The sequence below is a fragment of the Cryptomeria japonica genome, unplaced genomic scaffold (genome assembly GCF_030272615.1).
Source record: "Cryptomeria japonica unplaced genomic scaffold, Sugi_1.0 HiC_scaffold_125, whole genome shotgun sequence".
Lineage (NCBI taxonomy): Eukaryota > Viridiplantae > Streptophyta > Pinopsida > Cupressales > Cupressaceae > Cryptomeria > Cryptomeria japonica.
The window spans coordinates 314581-336150 of NW_026728947.1; positions in this window are offsets into that span (position 1 = coordinate 314581).

Here is a 21570-nt window from a genome sequence, read left to right on the forward strand (position 1 = left end):
TTAATTTAATTCTAGTCTAGAACTCAACAATTGCTTTAATTTTTTAAATTGGATGCTTTTTTATATTTACTCCTAAGAAAATAAGCCTACACCCTTATACTATAACATGTACCAATGAAAAATAATATGCAATGCTCATAAAAATCAAATTGAATGTTATAATTATTCAAACCGTCAACAAAATTTTATATTCTTCAAGGACTTAAGATCTTTATCCCTAATGTGGCCAAGACTTTAGTGCCATAAAATATTCTTGTTGAATTTTTATGTTATCATGGATGTCAAAGTGTATGTCAAAGGTATTGATATTAATGTCAAGAAATCAAGGAGGTTGCAGTAATTTTAATTACTTATGTCATGCCATACAACATAGAATTTGAGTACAATGAAGGACATGGCTCAATAATGTTGGATAGGTTTCTTGCAATAAGCTAATGTTATCATTGTGAACAAGTTCTAGTTGTTTGTTCAGGTTCATAAGCATCTACAATATGTTTTTTGAGGTATATTTCTCAAAGACATTATGTGCACCTAGTTGCACTATCATGATGTTTGGTATCACATTCTACTGAAGTGATACTGTATAGATTGCAAATTGGAAGATAAGCAAGGCCTCACATGGAGACTATTTTATTCAAGTTTTAGATGTGGAGCTCAAGAACAAGGAAAGATTTAGTTGCTAGAGTCTTTAAAGTGCTAGTTCATTGTTTGTGTTGATGTTTTTGATGGATGCACCAATATCTAGTAATATGCGGTAGCTGGAGGAAGTGTGTGAATATAGTTTGGGACTAGTTGAGTTCATGTTGGTTAACGTATAGCATGTTCCCACTCCTAGTGTACAATGTGTTGGCTTTAGGACCAAGCTGTCTATACATTTGGTTTAAGGAATCATCTTGTGGTCAACTTATGGGTATTGTAACTATGTTTGAGGTTGCTATACAAATGTAATTAAATCATTAGAATACATATATGTTCTTGATCTAGATTCATTCTGATAGGTGATTTTTTTGGATGATAATAGTAGAAAAAAATGTGCAACTTGTCTCCTCAATTTAGAGGAATATAAATGTGATAATATGTGCAATCTAAAGTGCAAATCTCACATTATGAGATTGTTTTGTAGAGTATCAAATCATAGAGTTGTTGAAGGTTAAGATTTGAAGTTTTGCATGACACATATTTCATATATTTTGTTTGGAATTAAGATTATGTCTCATAATTTGAGTTGGTGCTCTTGATTCTTTGGATTAGGGGATTGTTGTCTCCTATATGTTGGTGCTTGTCGATTTGATTGGGGATTAATGTCTCCATCCTGGGTTGTAATTCCCATGGGCCGGTGGCTACAAAAAATTGTAAGTTCCTTAATTTCTTTTGTGAGGTTGGATTTGGGTAGTAGTTCTAAGCAACTATCTCATTGTGGTTTTTTCCTTCTAGGTTTACACATAAAATTGGTGTTCTCATGTGTTGATGTGTGATTATGTTTATCATATGAATTTTTTCTTTAATTCTAAAGAAAGATTTGGTAATGATCTTAATGTTATATTGGATTTGAAGTTGAAATTGCTATATATTGATTCATCCCCACTCTCTTGGTACGTGTGTGTGCTTAACAGGTCTTTGTAAGTAATTTTAAACTATATAATGAACTCCCTTAGGTAGCCAAAAATTATTATTTCTCTCAATAATGTATGCATTGAGTTGGAAAAAAAGTTTCAATTCTACTATCTCTAGCAATCACCATAGCACCTCTCACCATTTTAACTTGGGTCTCATGAAATTGAAAATACAAAACCACATTTACTAGTTTGCATATAAATAATAGATTATGTGGTAATCCAGGGAACAAAAGATACCATCACATCTTCTAACTATACTACTAGAAAATTTTATATGGATACTACCACAACCAATAATATTTAAAGGATAATTATCACCCATATACACCTTAACACATTTATATTTTTTATACTTACAAAACTAATTTTTGTTAATGTGAAAATATGCACCTAAATCAACCAACCATGCATTCTTACACGAGCGTCCAAGGCTTTGATGTAATTCCTACCTTGTCCTAATTCATTATAATTAATCTATTTATCACTTGTGTTCAAAGTAAGCTTCTTTATTTTTAACCCTTATATTCATTATAGAACTCATCATAACATCCTAAAAAATAGACCTTCCATAATATATCATTAAATGAGAATATTTTGACAATTAATAACTCATATTTCAAGAAATTGATATGTGACAAAATACCACACATAAATTCGGTGCTCTCATGTGTTGATGTGTGATTATGTTTATCATTTGAATTGCTACTTTAATGCTAAAGAAATATCTAGTAATGATATTAATGTTATATTGGATTTGAAGTTGAAATTGCTATATATTGATTCATCCCCCCTTTGTAAGTAATTTTAAACTATATAATGAACTCCCTTAGGTAGCCAAAAATCCTAACAATTTTGAAAATGAAACCTACTCTTTATCTAATGAAATAGTCATAGAGTTACTTTTAACAAAAAGTATTATTTCTCTCAATAACGTATGCATTGAGTTGAAAAAAAAGTTTCAATTCTACTATCTCTAGCAATCACCATAGCACCTCTCACCATTTTAACTTGGGTCTCATGAAATTGAAAATACAAAACCACATTTACTAGTTTGCATATAAATAATAGATTATGTGGTAACCCAGGGAACAAAAGATACCATCACATCTTCTAACTATACTACTAGAAAATTTTATATGGATACTTCCACAACCACTAATATTTAAACAAGAATTATCACCCATATACACCTTAACACATTTATATTTTTTATACTTACAAAACTAATTTTTGTTAATATGAAAATATGCACCTAAATCAACCAACCATGCATTCTTACACAAGTGGCCAAGGCTTTGAGTAATTCCTACCTTGTCATAATTCATTATAATTAATCTATTTATCACTCATGTTCAAAGTAAGCTTCCTTATTTTTAACCATTATATTCATTATAGAACTCATCATAACATCCTAAAATATAGACCTTCCATAATATATCATTAAATGAGCATTTTTTGACAATTAATAACTCATATTTCAAGACATTGATATGTGATAAAATACCATCTCAAAATCTCACACTCCATTTCGATGGAGTACAAATATTAATTAATATATATACCAAGACATTTGTCAAAAAAAAAAAAGCATTTACTTTGATGTGTTTGTAACACTTAAATGTGTGAAAAGAAAAACAAATATTTTATTTGTTTTCTCCTCTAAACTACCACTCACTCTAAGTTTAAGTGATCAATCAATTATATCTATCTCCATCATGCAATCAATTACTTGTAATTATCTCAATCAAGTATTATAATAATATATGATGATATGATAATATAATTGTGAGATTTTTGCCAAGATCAAGAGCTCAATGAAAAGTACAATAGAGAGACAAAATAGATTATAGGAATAAACTGTATTCTATAAAGATGAAAATATTGATCAACTAGATCATCAAAAGTTACATACAATGAATACGAATCTGCTTATATAGGCAAGGCTATATGGATATCTGAGCACACAAACATGTCATGTAGCTCAATAAGAAACAAGGGTTGGTAGCAAATAGGTGTGGTAGGTAGGAGAAACAATATAATATTCCACATGAGGTGGATCACCCACTAAAGGTGGAATGTAATAACAAGATAATACCTCAAAAGGTGGAAATTCTCCTACACACACTATCCCAATGTGACACAAACACCCAAGTGTCTCATACCCAAACTACTATGATACACATGTACCTAAGTAAACGTAAGTAAGGTGTAATAATATCCAACATGAATAATTAATTACACCAACACTCTCCCTTAAGTGCAACTTAGGAGAATGCACTTAAGTCTACAATGCAACTAAGCAATGCAAGATGGGTCCCAACTACGAGGCCATGCTAGGTACCCATGTACAAATGAAAATTCATGCAAACCAATGCAATGAAATCTCTCACAAAGCAGGGAAAGAGAGAAAATCCCAATGAGAAAAAACCCTCCCCCAAAAAGAGAGATGAAAACTATATAAAAAAGAACTCTCGAAGAAGCATGTCAGGAGCAAAACCCCATGTCAGGAAAAAGTCCCCCCCATTGGAGAGAAGAAGAGAAGTTAGGTAGCCCCCCCACAATGTAGAATCGAGACCAATGGTAGAAGCTTGAAGATGAATGAAGAAACTATTGCATGAATGTCGAACAATGTTCATCCCTTTGGGAAGAAAGAAAACCAAAGGTGTATCCATGAAGTCTCCCCAATCATGAAGGGAAGATGTAGGAAAAATACTCATGATGAATGGAATCTCTGAAAACTGCTCAAGTGTCTCCATGTCGATGATGAAAGATACCCCCTCCAAAGGTGGTGAATTGCTCCACACTGCTAAAAAAAGGCACTCAAAGATCTAGTGGAGAAGAATGTAGAGCAATATCAAAAGACTCGCATGTCTCCTCTAAGCATAAAGAGACCTCCTCCAACTGCTGTACAAAAGTATCCACAATCATGTCAACCTCAAAAGAATAATCATGTAGAGAATGCACAAAAGGGTCAGAGTGTTCTCTCACAACAATCAAAGAAGGATCATCTTCATCAAAGAGAAGATGAATGTCATCAATGATGTCTCCCAAATCTGCAATGTAGGACTCCACAAACAAACCTGCAATGTCTGTCAAGTAGTCATCCCAATGAACTGAAGCTGGAAGACAAGTAATATCTTGTTGCATTGAATCACAAGAAGGCAAAACTGTCGCACTAGCTGCATCATCAAGTGCAATAGGTGATGTGATATCAAGAGGAGCAGATGAAATGCAAGGCTCAAGAATGGGGTCACATGTGAGAATACCCAAGTTCAAGTACCCAAAGTTCTCCTCAAAATCTGAATTATCAACATAGGAAGAATCATACTCATAAATAGGACCAAAATGTGAAAAGGAGTAGAATTGAGATGCATGATCAACCACCTTAGTCACAATGATAGCTCTAGTCTCCAAGTCTCTAATGATAATTGAATCAGGTGTGAACACCACAGTTTTCTTAGTTGCCCCATGTGTGATTTGATAGATGGAAAGAAGATTGTTTGTCAAGTGGGGTACACACAACACATCATTGAAGGAGTTATCCCCAATGGCAATAGATCCTTTCCCAATCACATCCATGTATGTATGATTTCCCATCTGAATCTGTGGTATGGTGCAAGGCTCAAATGAAAAGAACATAGACTGTGAAGATGCCATGTGATGAGAAGCCCCTAAATCTAGAAGCCATCTCCCTGAATCATGACTTGTAGTAGCACAAAGAGATTGTCCCTTTCCTTTATCTATCCCAAAAGAGTGATCATTTACTTTATCCTTATCCTTGGAAGAAGAAGTTGATGTAGACATCCTAAAAGGTAGGTTGATTTTGGTCTTCTCAAGAAGATGCTTCAACTCATCAATATCCTTCTTGTAACAATGGTGTTCATCATTTCTTGAATTCTTGCAATATCCACAAAAAATATTATCCTTATAAGATTTCCTCTTAGGTGAGGATGTAGAATCACCTTGTTGTGGAGAGGAAGATTGTGCTCCATCTTGTTGTGTTTTTGACTTAGGTTGATTTTAATTCTTGCCTTTTCCTTGATTGCTTTGATTTCCCTTATTAGTCACCAAAGCTTGTGACTTTTAAGATTTGAGAATCCCCATCTTGGTCAACTTAGATTGCTCAAGTATCAACATATCCATGAATGAATCAAATGAGAGAGAAGTGTATGAGGAACTTTGAGCTAACCTATGGGTGTGAAAGCTAGATACAAAGGTTGCATACTCTGAAGGAAGCTTGTCCAACAAGTTATAAACCAATTGAGCATATTTTTTGTCAATGCCACAATCCTTTAGCTTTTCTCTTAGCTCATTTTCTTTTGTGACATAATCTTGGATTGTCTCAAAATCCTTGGGATCCAATGTTGTGAGTTCACTATCAAGCATGTAGCCCTTAATCTCATCAACTTGACCATAAAATCTCTCATAAATATCCCAAGCCTCTTTAATTGTAGTACACTTATCAATGTGAAAAATGAGGTTATCTGATACATACTTTTTAAGAGTTCCAAGTACCATAGCATTCTTAGTGAGACATTCAATTTCACCATTAGGACCAGCCTTAGGATCAGGTGGTGTTGTTATAGTTCCATTTACATAATGAATGAGTCATTTTTCCATTAGCTTACTCCATGCCTTTATCTTCCACGATGCATAATTATGAGGAGTTAAAAGAGGCAATTTAGGAGAACCTATAGCACCAAAATGAAAAGAAACAAGATAGAGAGAGGGACAATCACACAAGACACCCCCCATACTTAATCAAGAAACCCCCCCCCAAAATGGTGATTTGACACTTTATACTTAGTGCATGTACAATGGGCCACTTGCAAAACAAGGCAAGGTGGACTTCTAATTTCAATTTTACAACTTATAAAAATGAGATATAAGAGACTTCAACAAATACTACTAGTGATCTAAACTGAGATCTAAGAAAAATACAAGTACCAAATAGGCCAAAAATGACCAAATAATGAAAGTATAATTTCTACTAAAAATCACTGCAAACTAATGATAGATTATGAAAGCAAACAAAAAATTATGAACTTTCAAAAAAAAAGGCACCTGAAAAGGAGGTCGTATGACCCCAAACAAAGCCTTTGAAGTTGCAAAGTTTGGGATTAGACAGGTATAGTCATGAGAATTTGCAAATTCTAAAAAATCTGTACATCAAAATCAAAAAATTCCTCCACCACTGCGAATAGCATGAAATTATGGCCCATTTCAAAAAAAAGTGCACCGAAAAAGGAGCAAAATTGAGCAAGATATGGCCATTTGAAGTTAAACTGAAATAAAAAAAAAAGCAAATGAGAGGGGGTCAATTTTTTTTTTGCAAAATGCCACTGATGTATTGCTGACATTAGTAAATCATGAGCTTAAATTTGATGGTCGTATGGCTATCACTAGAACTTTTCCTCCCTACTTGCGTGGCATCCGTACAGTACATATGAATGATGTGAACCAACCAGATGATGCCAAGTGTGCAGTGACTGTGAGTTATTGTGCAATAAATGAATGTCACGTGGTGACTGAGGTGTCAGCATGGACTATGCAATAAATGAATCCTCTTCATCTTTCATCAATCTGAGCAATCAAGCAAGCTTTCTCACCAAAGTTCAAATGAAAGATGTTCCCATTGGTCTAAGTTCCGGAAGCTATTTCCAATCCATATCTATTGATGATCTTATATTTTTCATCTTTGAATTGTAAATGAAATCCTTTATCCACCATCTGACCTACACTTAAAAGATTATGCTTTAAGCCTTCAACATAATAAACATTATCAGTGTCAGTCTTACCATCCAATGATATTGTTCCCTTGTCTTTGATCCTACATGCCTTGTTGTCTCAAAATATGATTGATCCACCATCAAATTCTTGTAGTGATAGAAATTTTCTCTTGTTACCAGTCATGTGATGTGAGCATCCACGGTCTATAACCCATTCGACCTTTTCTTCAATTTTAGCAGCTAAATCCTTTTCCTCCGTATGAGTTGCTTCAATGATAGGTTTCAGAGAATTATCCTTGATAGCAATAAAAACCTAGTCCTTAGTGGAGGTAGCTCCATTACTGGTTCCACTCATAGGATCATCATCATCATCATCGTCTGTAATACCAAAATCATCATCACCAACATAATAGCATGATTTATCCTTATTCCTTCTAAATCTAGGTATGTTCTGATATTCCAGATTAGGCTTATAACTCTTCACAAATATTTTATGATTACTAGCAGCTCTTTCAAGGTATCTAGAAGCAAAATGACTAGTTTTATTGCATGAAAAACATTTAAAAAGGACTTTTCCTTCATACTTTCTTCTAGCTGGTCCTTTAGGAATTCTTCTAGCAATTAGGGCTTCCATCTCTTCAAGTTCTCTTTCTTCTCTTTCAATGTCCTCCATATCTTCAGCATACATCTCTTAGCAATCTATATTTTGCTTACTAGAGGTAGATACTTTAAATGCAGTCTTAGTTTTAGTAGCACTCTGATCTCCAAGTTCCTCAAGCTCAAAAGAAGTCAATTTCTCAAGGAGTGCATCTCTGGTAATAGAGGTATTTGACATTGTCTGGAGTTCATTGATTGTAGTAGCCTTCATCTTATAAGTCAGAGCTGGAACTCTTAGAACCTTTGACACTATCTCATCCTCACCAAACCATCCGCCACAACATTTTATTCCTATAACAAGATCTCATTTACTCTATCCATGAAAGAGCTTACCTTCTCATCTTCTTCCATCTTCAAAGTTTCATACCTTCCTCAAAAACCTTCAAGTTTTACAATTTTCACAGCCTGGTCACCTTCATAAAGAGTTTCAAGCTTTGTCCAGATCAACTTTGCATTCTCCAACTCTATGATATTCTATAGCTTTTCATCAGATATGGCGCTTAACAATGCTTCTTTAGCTCTGACATCATTCCCAGCCTTCTTCTATTCATCAATAGGTTTCAGTGTTCCAGAATTAGGATCATGAGGTATATACCCTTTCTCCACTATCTCCCAAACTTTAGATCCAAGACATCTGAGATGAATCTTCATTTGCTCTTTCCATATTTTGTAATTTGTACCATCAAACTGGGACTCTCCTTCCGATAGGGATTGGATATAGAACTAGATATAGTTGCCATCAGATCTCCTCAAGTGGTCAAGCTTCTACAGAGAGGACCTCGCTTTGATACCAATTGTTAGACAGATATGATACCAGGAGTAAACTGAGAGGGGGGGTGAATCAGTTTACCATCAGAAATTAGAAATTAATGCATATCAAATTCATTAACCAGAGCACAAAAGAAACAACACAATGAAGAATAGAACATGAAAGCTCAGTACACACAACACCAATATTTTGATATGGAAAACTTGATAAAGGGAAAAACCACGGTGGGAAACCCTACCCACAATTAGATGAATACTCTATAGTAGTATTGCGAACAATTACAATGGGGTGCATAAAGGCCAACATCCTAGAGCGCACTGCTTATCGCAAAAATAAGTCTCATTGACTTACAAAAACATCGGACTACAATCCGGAAAGAATCAACTGTGAAAGTAGCATCCCCTAATGCTTGATATAGTTCTGGTTAAGCACATATGTTTTCCCTACAATACAAAAATCTTCACCAGATGATATATCACTTGTCTGCACATAAAAATTACTTTGATAATGCAGACATAACCATCCATCCCATTGATATCCAAATTACATGAATAAATCACCTATAAATACAGATCATCAACCTTATTGACAAGGTCAGCTAAACCCTAAACCCATAAACCCATAATAACAAAAATTACATTACACGGTATCACCAAACCAATATTATGATTTACACTACATAGCATGGACCTAAATCAAGTAACCAAAGAATCCCATCTACCGAAAATTCCGCTATGACCAAAATCCAACACGCTTCACCAACCGATAGAAATCCTCAGTAAAGTAACACAAAAAGTCTAACCGGGTCCAAATAGGACCACCATAACATCATGTCAGCCAATGCAAAGTCACCAAACACTCAGAATATGATCAAGAAGCACCTTTAGCATGATAGAAACTAATTCCATAAGTCGAACCAAGATCGTCTGACCAAAACACCAAATATCACTCACCGGTAAAGCTAACAAGGAAAGCTAGAAGCTAGCCGACACTGGTAAATACCAAAAGCGATAACAACCAAAGCACCAAATCATGAACCAACATAATATAGAAAGAATATAACCATCTAGAGTAAGGATCCAAAACCGATTCCAAAGATCTGATCATACCGGATTAGAATCATAGCCAAAACCAAGATGATCACCAAAACTAACCGGCATAGGTCCAATCAGGATAGTCTCCAACTAGGATATAGTGTTGACATCAATGACAACACTTAACCAGATCCAGCATATTGCCAACATATATCACACTATCCTAACTAAACCTTCCCATATCTTAAGAGTAGAATAAATTACTAGATTAGTTAGTTTTCCTCATGTAAAATCAGCCATCAAAATTTCTCGAATGAATGCAATTTATATTAAAAAGATTGCAGTTAAGCAAAGATTAAAGCCAATGACAAAGCTGGATCAAAACATTAACATTGGCTATTTTCATACTACTTAAAATGTGTGCAATCATGGCCCTTTGTTTTTGATAGCTATAATAGTTTTTTATATTAAGATTTACATTATATTTGTCATTTTAGAACAAGTTGGTTATTTGAAATTATTCAGATTTTCAATCTTTATATCTATTTGTGTCTTTTCTCATAAGACTTTAAATCTCTTCATCCATATATTTTGTCTACTTAAACAAACATTGGATCTTTTGAAGATATCTAATTTATACAATTGATATTATAGCAAGTTTGTAGCATTGATCACAGTGATCATTGCTAGATCTAAAATGCTAGGAGAATTTAATTTGTTTCCTATAATAAATTATGTATCAAAGTAACATTAGTATGAACTTGCAATTCAAGACAACAAATGCATGATTCTAAATAAAGAAATGTCACTTAGTATTAATAAATATTAAATCATGAAGTATTTCCTTTGATAAACTTGTTAAAAAATGTGTGAAATGTAACCATATCAAAATTAGCTTGGGATTTGTTGGAAATTTTATTTCTCTTGAGCCTCCATGTACACTTTCCTGTCGGGATTTGTTTGCAATGTGTGTAGACTTTGGGATTTCCATTCCCAACTTGCCTCTGACGTTGCTACAACAATAGCTAGTGAATTTATTGTTGGTAGGTAAGTTTGAATTTGAAGTTTCAAGGGGGAAAGGATTGAATAAATCCAAGACAAAAGGGAAGAATGTTTCACTGTCAGAGAGTTGGAAGAAGAATTTTCTTTGTTTACTAAGTGATTCATAGGGTGTAGGAGTAGCTGTGTGGTTGTTTGTACTGAGAGTAGTGATTGATTCAAGTATTTGGTGGTTCCTAATTAGCAGTGATTTTTTTTACATTCAACAACTTCACTCTGTTGGTATTTTGGTATGGTTTTGTCATTGATGTCGACACCTGCTAATACACCTACTTTGGAGATCCAGCAACATTCACCGGTCGTCAGTAAATTGTTCAACAATCACCGGTATATGGTTAATCGGCAGGATATAATGTTCACTGGTACATGCAATGACATGGAAGACACTTGGTAATGTCAAAGACATCATGTGGACACTTTTCCTTGAAGTAATATCATTGGCATATTCTTATTTGCATATTTGCCTTTACCGGCAAATTGGTCCAGGTTATCTAGGGTTACACCGGTAGGTTTATCTTTTCCAGATCAGCATGGCACGCTATGGAGATGATTTATTATTGTTGTAAATGCATTAAGCCGACATGTTCAATCGGTTATTGCATCGGATATTGTATTATTTGTAAAATGTTCTATTGTAATATCTTGTAGAGCCGACCTACTAAAATTGGTCTTAGGGTATGGTATAAATGTAAGATCTTTTTTGTAAGATCAGATGTGGAATGCAAAAAAGGAATTATAAGAGGGTATATGTGAGATTAAGCAGAGGTATACACGAAGACATCATTTGAAGGTGAAGCTAGGTTTTTGGAAAAGCATATCAGCATTACATCGGTATTGAATCCAGCATATGAAGATGCTATTTTGTGCAGTACATTCTCATTGGATTTAACCATCCAACTGTAGTCAGTGTGACTCCCATTTGTGTTTGAGCAGTGAGCTCTAGGCTGTTGGCCTTTCTGCATGTGCAGACCCCTCTTTGTACACTTACTATCTGTAGTAGTATCATTTGATTGTGGGTAAGGTTTCCCACCGTGGTTTTTCCCCTTACAAGGTTTCCACGTACAAATATTTGTGTCATGTGTTGTGGTTGACTTTGTGCTTATGTTTCATGCATTAATTCTTACCGGTACAGCATTTCTTGTTAACATTGTTTACCAGCACAATTAACTGTCTTACCGGTATTAAGCAATAAGTTGGTTAATAAGATTTCGGTTTGAATTTATTGGACAACTGATTCACCCCCCCCCTCTCAGTTGTCCTCGGGACCTACACACTCTATTTTTAATTGTATGATAAGGTCCACTATCTTTGGATTTCTCATCCATATAAATTATTTCAATCTTTTGATTTATACTCTGACATTGTCACTCTTGAGATTCTTGATGTATTTTCCTATAGGCTTCTCCAGAAGATTCTTAAATCATTTGAACTTACCTTCAGTTTTTTTTTCAATTAAGAAAACATAAGTTTACCTTTAAGTTTGTCAATGAAGGTGGCAAAATATATTGCTCCTCAAATTGTTCTGGTTTATATTGGCCCATATATGTTAGAATCGGTGATTTGTCGCAACACGTTTGCTCGAGTGCCTCCTTCCTTTGGAATTTGTCCTTAAATGATTTCCTAAAATGTATGAGCCATATGGATTCAAGCTTGATTCCTTGTCTAAATCCAACAACATTATTTTTTGGTTATCCCATAATTTTAGATATTACATGTTGTTTGATGCCATAAATGCACCCTTATGATTTTCTATAATATGAACTTGCAATAGAACCATTCTTTTCCACACTTGGTGAGCATGGTTTCTATGAGATACCACACCATACTCCCTTTTCTATCATCTTCATATTGTTGTTATTTATTATACATATTCTTGAGTCAAACTTTAGTTTCAATCCTTGGTTTCACCATTACACTCCCTTTGTTGTCTGCTTAGCTCTGAGACCATATTTCAAAAATGACCCTAAATATTAGTGGACAAAGAATGCAAATAAAGAAGACCCTAGAATAGAGTAAATAGAGAAAAACAAAGATTTCGTGTTTATTGAATATAATTTTTGACACATAAAAAAGAGGTATATAAAGACATACTCCACTAATCTTGTAAGGATTGAAATAAAGTTACACAAATTAAGATTTCTTTGACTAAAAGATATTGAACATACTACCTCCAATTATTGAAACATTACCAAACAAACCTCTAATTAAATATTTATTAACCAAGTCTAATTAATGTCAATCAACTATTAGAACAAATAGAACACCAAAAACAAATGATTTATCTTGTATAGTACTTTTATACCATGTAGAAAACTGCACTATAAATGTGTGTTTTTTTTTGGAATGGATTAAAATTGTGCAAAACATGTGACTTGCTATTTAGTAGACAAAATATAACTAAATAAGATATAAATGTCAATTTTGAGGCTTTTCATTTGCATGAGCTAAAAATAAGAGCTCTCAAATGGAATTTACGTCAAGATTTTAACTGCAGTTGAAGATATGTATTTCTAAAAATATAATTTGCATGAAAAGCTAACTGCATGTTTGTTTGTTTATTTTTAGCTAGCATTCATGTGCCAAAGACCTCTATATAAAGAGCTAGATTGTAATGAAATCTTTGTCTTTGATCATCTGATCCTTGATCCTTGATCACGCGATCAAGAATGGTTTGTATTCAATTTTGAATGAATATAATGTTTTATCTGCTTTTTGAAGCAATTCTATGTTTATTGCTATGTAGCAATTTGAGTCTATTTATTTCTTTATTTTCTTCAATTGATATCAGAGCTTATTATTTTTTGAATTCTTCATTCATAAGTCATTTTATTTCTTTTATTTATTCATCTTGATCAGAAATCATAGAATGTGATGGAGTTAAACAAAAAGTTATTTTCTTCTCTTGCTTGTTCATCTAATGATTGATGATAGAAGATTCGAAACATATTATTAATTAGTCCAATATGTGATAGAAGATTCAAAACATATTATTATTAATCAGCTGTTTAGAAGTGGGGCTCTACATCTACTTCAACAAGAAAACGTCTGGTCATATTCGTAGAAAAATAGGAAAAGATTAATCGAATAGCTTTACCATTTATTAGCTTGAATAGAGTTTTTAACACCCCTCCATTATGGAAAAGAATTCTATGATGATTGTTTTGAATTATTTTTTTAAGATTTTCTTTCCTCGTCCATCTGTACTGTCTGAATCTTCAGATTCATCCAACAAACTAATTGCATAAATTTTTTTAATTTATTATTACTTAAAAATAGCTGACTATTAATTATATAAATGAAAGATGTATATTAATGTGTCTCCCACAATTTGGTCATCACACAACTTGCCACATCAATATGTCTAGTGAGAAGTTTTCTAAAATTACTCAATGATTCGAGTGTTCTCAAGTTTTGGTATTGATACTTCTCTAAACCTTCTCTCTAATTTGTCTCTGGTTGGTAGTTCCCTTCAAATGGAATTGCGCCCCTAGCCCTTGTTGTTACTTCAAAGATCTTTTTGATATTGGTGTCTTCTATTTCAAATCTTGTGCCTTCCCTATTGTATTCCTCTTCTAATTTGTAGATTGTTTCTCCCTTGGTTAGCCCAAAGTTCTTCTCTATTAAGGTCCCTTCAAATCTCCTTCCAAAAGAATGACACTATTCTCATCATTTCACATCTCAACAATTGAAAATTTAAATATGCAATGGTAGATTTGGATGTGGATCTAAATATCCTTCTAGCTAGAAATTGGGAGAGATTGGAGTATTCTCATTAGACATCAATATATCTGTTAAGAAGTGTTCTAAAATTACTCAATGATTCCAGTGTTCTCAAGCCTTGGTATTGATACTTCCCTAAACCTTCTCTCTAATTTGTCTCTGGTTGGTAGTTCCCTTCAAATGGAATTGCCCCCCTAGCCCTTGTTGTTACTTCAAAGATCTTTTTGGTATTGGTGTCTTCTATTTCAAATCTTGTGCCTTCCCTATTTTATTCCTCTTCTAATTTGTAGAATTTTTCTCCCTTGGTTAGTCCATGGTTCTTCTCTATTAAGGTCCCTTCAAATCTCCTTCCAAAAGAATGGCACTATTCTCATCACTACACATCTCAACAATTGAAAAGTTAAATATGTAATGGTAGATTTGGATGTGGATCTAAATATCCTTCTAGCTAGAAATTGGGAGAGATTGGAGAGACCTAAGCTACTAAAAAGATAATGGAAATTATCCTAACAAATGGTTCAAGCATGAAAAACTTTTGGGACATGGAGAAATGTAGAAGTTAGTACTAACGGTTTTTAAAAAATTATAAATTAAAAGTAGTTGAGATGAAAGAGCCTATAATTGTCTTGCGATTGCTATGAATGATGTGATATGTCCTTAAATCCAACTAGTAGACATACAATTCAAAACCTTTTACATGTTATTCAATGACTAACTATCATATTTTAGAAGATTCAACACATATCAAATAGTTAAAATTGAATTTAAAAATGGAGGGATAATGTTCTAGGTGTGGTCTAGTCTAAGGTACATAATTTGAAACATATTCTTGTCTAGTATGAGAAAAGTTATTGCAAATATATCAATAATTTTGAACTGTGATATGACATAATATAGTGTTGTATTTTAGCCTTAAGATCAACTATAACACAAAAGTGACCAATTAGGTGGTGGGACCATGTATTAGTGATCCAAAACAAAGTGTTGTAGAATAAATGGAGAAATTTGTACAATATACATTTGAATCCTTACACTTGAATGTCTTAAAAGATTTGTAATTGATTCGTTGGATAACATGTTTTTATTTCTTTATGGATGAAATATTTGGTTACCATTTTTTCATGTAAAATGAATAAATGGTTCCTGCAATAAGTCAAAATGATACCAAATAAATTTCCGTAGAGATGTATATTTATGAATTTGTCTTTTAAATACATAAAATTTTAAGAATAATATCGAAAAATATGGTTTCTCATAGTAAATCTATTCAAATTATAAAAAAACACAATCAATCAAATAAAAAGGCTTAAAAAACTACATGTCATGCTTAATCTATTGATTCATTAATAAAAGAAAATATACCACATGAATAATCGACACATTAACAATAATATACAAGCTATTGATTCTAATTGTTTAGAATCAAATATCAAGAAACATCCATTTAAATTAGTCACTCATTAAAATATAAAAAACAAAAACATAACTCACAACTTTTAAAATTTTGTTAAATCTTATTTAAATTATTTTCTATAAGAAATATTTCAATCGATGGATATACTACTAACATGTTTTTCTATAAATCTAATAGGACGATTTGAATATACTAACTCCATAATAATATTTTCTAAATAATTAAAAACCCATTAAAAGATAGTCTGAAAGTGAATATGTTTCTTTTAGTATGAAGAAACATTTGTACTTAACCATTCCTAATAATAAGACTTCATCCTTTGAATGAGATATATTATCATTTTGCATTACTCAAAGTTGGATTCAATCTAGGAGGACCCAATCTTATTGAATTAATGTAATTTACTAGACTATGTGCTGAAATCCCTGGAACCAAAATTCCAAATATTCTGGAGATAATAGAAAGTGTGGTCTCCTTAAAGCTCTCTCCCTTAATGTAATGTAGTACGAAGCAGTGTAACAATTCCCATATGGCAGTTATTCTTATGGGTATGAAAAATAGCAGTGAGAGGTCTCTATTTGGAGCTTCCACAAGATTCTACAATAACAATTTTTAACAAAATAATATATGAAATCCATAGAGACAATCTTACTAAAATTTAATGGATATCACCAATCTTAAAAAATAATTATGAGTATTACAAAAGTAAATAGTAATTTCAATACCTTTTGATGATAAAAGCAGTTGTAGTAAAGACATACTCCAAAAGATCTTATACTTGAATAGGTCATCATCAAAAGGTAATCTTGGAATAAGGTCATTAGAATATACAACTCTAAAATATCTAGTTGTGGGTTGATTTAGTTTACTATCCATGAAATCTCCAAATGCTTTATCACCAACTCTAGGTTGTCCAAATGTATAAATAGCCAATAGCTTTTGTAACAACTTATCCTCCTCATTCACAAATAGCATTGCTGAAAATAATATAGCTAAGTCTCCTCCTAGATTGTGATCTGTCACAATGAATTTTGCATTTTTGTGGATTTGTAAAAGGTTTTTTAACTTTTGACATAGCACAAAATAGGCTAGAGGTTTGTTGATGTCTTGTGTTTCCAAATGATGTGAGTATTTCTTATATATTGAACGATTTGCTAGACCGAAACCTTCTAGAAATCCTAAATGGACCTTTCCTATTTGGGGATACTCATACCAAGAGAAGTCTAAATCTGTTATGTAATCATCTGCATCAAATAATTGTGTTCCTCTAAAGGCTACCAGTATTAACTTGACATCAATTTCTTTGTCACATAATACAAATGCTTGTGTAGATTTCTTCTGCAAGTGATATGTAAGTTACCCACATCAACATATTAGTATTCACCATATGCAACTAACATAAAGATATTACCTACTTTTGAAAATATGTATACAAAGAATTGGTGCAATTAATAGTGAGGTTATAATAAAGACATGAAAGATTGACATAAATTCTCTCCCACATTATTTAAAAAATAGCAATAAATTAAGAGATTGTCAACATACACTAAGCCAAAAGAATATTTAAAATGTGTTTGGGAAAAGAGTCCAAATTTATTATCTTTTATTATAAGAGGTATTTAGTTAAAAGTATTAAATCAAATTTTAAACATGAAAGGAATTGATAATGTTTCAATGTTATAATATTGTACTCCCCTTTTTTTTAATTAATTAAATACACCTAATAAAAGTAGGTAGATCAAATAATGTGTATATGGACAAATTTTAGTTTTGATAAGCTGCAGTTTAAAACTGATGATTGATTTTATCTCCATTTAGATTATTAGTACTTGCCCTTAGGGTAGGACTATTGGAACAATCACTTTTTGTTAGCTCGTTATTATTCATTTTTTTCTCACCAGTTAGAATTGATATTTTTTTCTTTTGATTTTTTTCCCTTTTTTTTAAAAGTTAAAATGCATGATTTTTAAGTTTCTAAATTATAGAAATTATTTTTCTAGAATGTATTTATGATCAGATTTCACATAACCACTATCTAAATGCAATTGATGAGGCATTTTTTTTAGGTTAAGCAATTAAATTTTTTGAAGTGATAATGTTTTTGATTAAAATAAAAATGGGTTTTACAAGGGCTCGAAACCTAAATCCAAAATAGAAAAGCTAAACAAAAGTGAAATAGCCTAAGCCCAACAAAGACAAAAATAGGGGAAACACCCCATAGAGCCCAACAAAGAAATAACAATGAAACCTGGGCAATCCTACCAAAAAACTAACCAAGAGCTTACATAAGCTCATAATTTTTCTTAATGATACTTTTGTTGATTCCTTAGAGCTCCTACAAGATGCTCCTCGTGTAAGTTATCTCTCGGTTCTTGCTCCTAGTTTTGGAAGATGGTCTTTTAGAAACCCACATTTTCGATCCCTGTGTCCATTCTTTTCCAGATTCTTCTTTATGGATTTAACAGTTGATGGTGAAATGCTACTAAGTGGCTGGGCTATATGAATAGCGATTTTTTCATTTACTTTTTTGAGACCATCGGTATTGTTATTCATGGCTTCTTTATGGATATCCACCAAAGCCCTGAGATTGCCTTTTAACTCATTCATACCCTTCTCCAACTTGACAATTCTGGCTTCATGTTCATTTTTCATAGCCTTCACATCTTCAGTCAAATTGTGAGTCATTTCCAGCATCTTATTAGTTTTATCCAGCATGGGGTTCTCAATGAATGTGTTAATGATCTCTTTTATGCCCTGTTTGTGGAGAAGACTAATAACCCTACAAAAACATTTCTTCTGGCTAGATGTGGAATTAGCCAAAAGAGTATTGATATCCACTTCAATATTTTCACTATTTTTAGGGTCAATCTAGTCCATATTAAGGGGAATATCCAACTTTATCTCTTCTTCCTCTTTGTCCTATGTATCCACCTCTTTCCACACTTTGTCTTTTAGATTTGTAATGTCTCATCTCCCAGGCTTTGGAAGGTGGGGTTTTCTACATTTTAGCTGCAAATCTAGGGATTTTTCTACTACTTTTAGTGCCCAACGTAGCTTTCTGGGGGGGCCCTTTTCCTTGGAGGGTGAATACTCTGGGTCATCATTAGACACATGAATATCACGCCAGTCCATGGCCATCTCACCTGACCCCTTTTCATCCTCATATTCGGTGTCCGACACCACATGTACATCAGAGCTAGACGAGGGTTTCAGGTTGGACTCAATTTTGTGAATTGGGGAAGGTTTAACCTCATTCATTTTAGCATATTACATGATAAGGAGAATAAGCCCCTCATGTAACACAGGTTTATCATTATTTTTAGCATTTTTAGCAAGCCCATTCTCTAGAGAAGAAGAAGATAAAATGGTAGAGAAATCTTCCTATCATGTCTAAAGTGAATTAAAATAATAAAATGATAGGAGAAAATACTTGCATGTTTCCCATCTAAGGTATGGTACCTAATGATGACCTTTGTCATATCAGCCCATAGGCTCAACAAATATTTTTTTTATATCCCGCATTAGCCATCTTCCTCACCATGACTCCTCCACTATGCTTGTCAAAGAACATAGATAGGTCTTCCTTCATTGCCTTGTGCTCTCTGTAAAATCTCTTCCCCTCTATTGACAACCCAGTGATTTCTGCAATGAAAATATCATCAATTTTGAATTCCACTCCATAATCCCTAAGGACGCCTTTATTCCTACCTTCTACAAAACCTTATATCGCTTTGGGGTCTTGACAATGCATCTTTTTCATTGATGTAGGAGCATCCCTAGTTCATGGAAATCTTGCATCAACCAAAAATATTTTATTCCTGTTTTGCTTTCTATTTGCAGTTTCAGCATTTCTTTCTGTGTGTCCCGGATTTGGCTAACTGGAACCTGTGGAGTTGGATTTTACTTGAAAACTTGATCATCTTCCTTATTTCCAAACCTTGGAGCATTTGCATCGTTTTCCTGCAAGATATCGCTACCGGTTTTCGAGACAGTTTCTTGTTACCAGTTTACAGTTCCCTGTTACTGGTTGCCTGGACCTATTTGCATTGGTGACCTACTAGATCCCTTCCATATCTTGTGAAGCCTTGAGTGTTGATTCTAAAGTTCCTTGGAATGTGGACAAACTTTTCCCATGGTCTACACTTCATCCTTTGGATTTTCTAGAGGAATTTCTTTGGCGGAGGCCGAACTTGTTGGTTTTGCACATTAGGTCTTATTCTTCGAGTTGTTATCTTTTTATGGGCCGATCAGATCCCCTTGGATCATATAAATCATTGTAATAGATCATTAGAATGTAATCAAGTAGTTAGACTAAGCATAGAAGATAGATCTTAAGATTTGACGTCCCGATTGTGACCTATTCTTTACTTTGAGCATGTTTTAGAAGGTCGATGAGCCAATTTCTGTAACCCAGTTGTGTTGATATGTGGCAACTGATCAACAAAGTACTGTACACAACATGTATCCTCGTCGGGGTCTAGGGGCAGGCTGGGCCCCGGGAACGTGAGCGGTAGCCCGTGGCAGGCATTCAGGGGCAGCAGCCCTCGAGGAAAAAAAATTTGGATGGTTTTTGTTGATGAAAAATGACATTGTAATAAAACCCTAAAAAGTCTGACTTTGTTTGGTTCCCTAAAAACGCATGTTATAAGCTTCTGGGATGCTTAAGGTAGTGAAGGTTGCATAGTTACCTTCTCAGACAATATCTGGAAGGTCACTAAAGGATCAGTAGTAGTAGCTAAAGGTGCGAAGGTAGGCACATTGTATCTGTGTACTGGTAACACTTACTCTACCTTAGCTGCTACAGATAAAGTTACTGTAGGGACAAACACAATAGATGTTGCAAGAACATATTCGATAATGTGGCACCATAGGCTTGGGCACATGAGTGAGAAAGGGATGAAAATCCTTCACTCTAAAAATCTATTGCTGGGACTAAAGAAGATTGATTTAGAGTTCTGTGAAAACTATGTTTATGGTAAACAGAAAAGAGTCAGATTTCTCAAGGTTGGGAAAGAGAAGAAGAGTGAGAAGTTAGAGCTTGTGCATTCAGATGTATGGGGACCGGTTGAGGTATCATCTCTTGGTGGCTCTTGTTATTATGTTATTTTTATTGATGACTCAACCAGAAAAACATGGGTATATTTCCTAAAACAAAAATCAGATGTTTTTGAAACTTTTAAGAAATGGAAAGCTTTGGTTGAGAATGAGACAGAAAAAAAGTTGAAGTGTCTCAGATCGGATAATGGAGGTGAGTTTTGCAGAAAAGCATTTGAAGATTACTGCTCCTTAAATGGGATTCAAAAGCAGAAGACAGTTCTAGGAACTCCACGGGAAAATGGTGTGTCAGAGAGAATGAATAGGACTATCATGGAATGCACGAGGAGCATGAGATTGCATGCTGGATTGCCCTTACATATTTGGGTAGATGTTGTAAATATTACTATCTATTTGATAAATAGAGAACCTTCAACCCCGTTGGATGGTGGTATTGCAAAGGAAGCATGGACTGGTAAAAAGGTATATTGTTCTTTTCTAAAAACTTTTGGTTGTGAAGCTTTTGTCTATGTTGATA